Source organism: Chelonoidis abingdonii, chromosome 6 (genome assembly GCF_003597395.2).
Source record: "Chelonoidis abingdonii isolate Lonesome George chromosome 6, CheloAbing_2.0, whole genome shotgun sequence".
In the NCBI taxonomy this organism is placed as follows: domain Eukaryota; kingdom Metazoa; phylum Chordata; order Testudines; family Testudinidae; genus Chelonoidis; species Chelonoidis abingdonii.
In genome coordinates this window covers 52,561,620-52,564,683 of record NC_133774.1, presented here as the reverse complement: position 1 = coordinate 52,564,683, position 3,064 = coordinate 52,561,620, and the positions used below count along the sequence as shown (strand labels likewise).

The following is a 3,064-nucleotide window of genomic DNA, read 5'->3' as shown; positions in this document are numbered from 1 at the left end:
CTGAGGAGAGGGGGGCCGGTTTCCGACAGCAGGTGGCTGTTTAGAAGGGGGTAGGCAGAGAGGTGAGACCCGGCCCTTTAACATACGGGGAAGGGGAGCAGGGTGGGTGACAAGTGCCCATGGGGGTGGTTTCCGGGGCTGTGCCTGGGGAGCGACTAGCTGCAGCCGTTCAGGGGCTCATGGGGCAGATGGGTGCCCGGTAGCAGCGGGCCCGTGTCAGTTCAGGGGGAAAGTCCGTTTAGCCCGCCGGGGAGCGGGCAGGGGCCATTAGGACATGGCGGGTAGTAGGTGAGGGGGCGGCGATGGCAGCCTGTTCTTCCTGCGCGCAGCCCCCCTCTTGCCGTCTTGGTCTGTCCCTCGGGCCCTCGAGGGATTAGCGCTGCCCCCACCGCCTCAGGCACCTGCTCGCCCCGCCTCGCCGCTCCGCCCCCCCAGCACACGCACAGTTCCTGGCTGTGCCCCGGCCTCGGGGCGGGCAGAGGCGCTCGGGCTGGGAAGCCTTGCCGCTGGTCCCCTCGCGGAGGGCCTGGCGCGCTGCGCGTGGGTGGCAGTGGCGGAGGCAGCTGGGGCAGGGGGAGGCAAGTGGCAAAGCAGCAGCAGTGGCGTCTCCAGTGCTGGGCTCTCTGCCGCCGCAGCAGTCGCAGCGCCGCGTGAATTCCTGTGCACGGAGCTCGGCTCATCCTCCGCCGGGCTCCCGGGGGCTGGGGACGCGCCTGCCCAGCAGGTAAGAGCCGTCTGGATGCGCCGCTTCCTCTCTAGGGCCAATCTCTCCTTTCACAGACTCGCCCGCGCCGGGCGTTGTTGCTCTCCTGGATACTGGGATTGCGGGGGTTAGGGTCGCCTCTGTCTGTGCACTTGTCCTGCTGGGGCCATTCCCTACTTCCAGCGCATTTGCAACTCTCCCCCTTTCTCTTCGATGTCTACTGTCTGCTGGTGGCGCAGGAACTAAATGGCATAAAGTTAGTGATCTGCCGCTCACTGCCATGGGGAAAGTGGCTCGGATAAAGCATGTGATTTTAAACAGCAGAGTCCGAAAGGCTTTCCCCGCCCCCCACCGTAGGACAGCTGTTGAAGAAAGCTCCTGGTTACCTAGCTGGTCCTTGACTGTCTCCAAGTTCATTATTTTGTTCTGCACCCAAAATGCGTAGCCCTAAGGAATTTCCTCAATATTCGTAAATCTTGATGAATCCTACCCTTCACCTCAAAGCTTAATTTGCTGCCCGTATTAGACTCTCGGGGAGCGTCTTTCTCCCCACCACCGCTTCGCTGACTTTACCAAGAGCTTTGCAGGCGACAGGACAGTTTGTTACGCTTAAAAAAAAAAATCGTGTTTGTTCTCATGTTAATCACATTCTGGGATCCAGTGGCGATATGAAGCTAATGCGGGGGTGAAATAAATGAGATGGTTTCTCACACGTTTCAGCTGGGTTTGCTGGAGAAACACCTTTTCTTTCAGTAGCAAGATAGAGGCAGCTGCAGCTGAAAGGATATTTGTGGAATTTATTCAAAATAGGTCAGTTTGCAATGCAACCAGGACGTCCACGCAGCATTCTGTTGACTCAAGTGATGTAGAATGGAAATGCTATTCAAGAGCCCAAATAGTTTCCACTTCAGCCTGCAGGCTCTTATCGAAAAAAGCATACTACGTTAATCTAAATAGCTCCGTCGCTAGAGAACCTGCAGGTGCATTAACGTTATCTCTTCCAGCATGAGGTAATAGGGAAAAGTCAAGAAATGCAACACTGTAAAGAAAAAAAACTCTGTTCTTATGCTCTGAAATAAGAGATGTGCATAGCTCTTAATGTAGCTCATTTTGGGGTTACAGTCACTTTTATTTTGTGTTTCAAAATGTTGTTAGGTATGGTACGTTTACAGTAAGTGTGGTCACAAGCCTGAACAGTTCCAGTTAGGCTGTACTGATTTTTGCCTTGCCTTGTTAGCTCTTCTTACAGCTGCCTGTGTTTAAAGGTTACTGGGATTAAAGAATCCAGCATGCTTTGGGATGTTTTTGTTGGAACAAGATTCTGTTTGTTAGATACTTCAAAGATTAAGAGCAAATCCTGGTCACTGGCCTTTCAGTGGGGAGGCAAGATATTTTTCATGGAAGGGTTTAAAACGTGTGTGTTCTAGACATGCTTTATACTTTTCAGGCATATTCTCTGGGGACTTTTAAAAAGAAGTTGAATTTTCTTTGGGTAGGGAGATCTGGCAAAACAGGAATAAATTGGCTAGGTCACACTAGGATATCATGCTACATGCACAAGCCACAGCAAGCATAACATACTGCAGAACCCCAGACCACCTTCTCTGACCAGTACAGATTTTCTTTCTCGCCCACTCCACACCCCACTGCCAGTTCTCAGAGAATTCATTACCGTTATGTAAAACCAATTCCAGAAAACTCACATTGTAACTCAGATTATATACAAGAAACACAGACTGTGATGGAGGAGACTGTGCTTAATATGGTGGCTGGAGCACTCCAAGCTTTCTTAAAGATGAGAAATCTTTAGGCCTGGTCTACACTACAGAGTTAGGTTGAACAAGGCAACTCTCATCACCCTAACTCTGTAAGTGTTTACATTACAATGGTGCTCCTGTTAATGTAAGTTGCCTACTACATGGACTCTGGCTATGGCTACACTGCAGCCACTCTAAGGGTATATCTATACTACAGATCAGCAGGCAGCGATCGATCCAGCGGGGGTCAATTTATCGCATCTAGACTAGACACGATAAATTAACTCCCAAGCACTCTCCCATCGACTCCTGTACTCTCCCGTCACAAGAAGTGCAGGCAGAGTTGACGGGAGCGGCAGCAGTTGACTCACTGCAGTGAAGACACCACGGTGAGTAGATCTAATTATGTCAACTTTAGCTACATTATTCACTTAGGGCTGGTCTACACTACGCGTTTAAACCGATTTTAGCAGCATTAAACCGATTTAATGCTGCACCCGTCCACACAATGAAGCCCTTTATATCGATATAAAGGGCTCTTTAAACCAGTTTCTGTACTCCTCCCCGACGAGAGGAGTAGCGCTGAAATCAGTATTACCGTATC

General features: G+C 50.9%; 1 protein-coding gene across 2 annotated transcripts in view; it reads left to right on the top strand.

Annotated features, from left to right (window-relative positions):
* Window positions 1–604: 604 nt before the first annotated feature.
* ANKRD34B (ankyrin repeat domain 34B) overlaps window positions 605–3,064 on the top strand; it is an 11,729-nt gene continuing 9,269 nt past the window's right edge. The window contains exon 1 of one of the 2 annotated variants that reach the window (XM_032769575.2): window positions 605–724. The gene's annotated coding sequence lies outside the window, so the exon portion shown is untranslated. Of the gene's footprint in view, window positions 725–2,685; window positions 2,850–3,064 lie in introns of those variants that run through there. The other variant, XM_032769577.2, reaches the window with a different exon arrangement.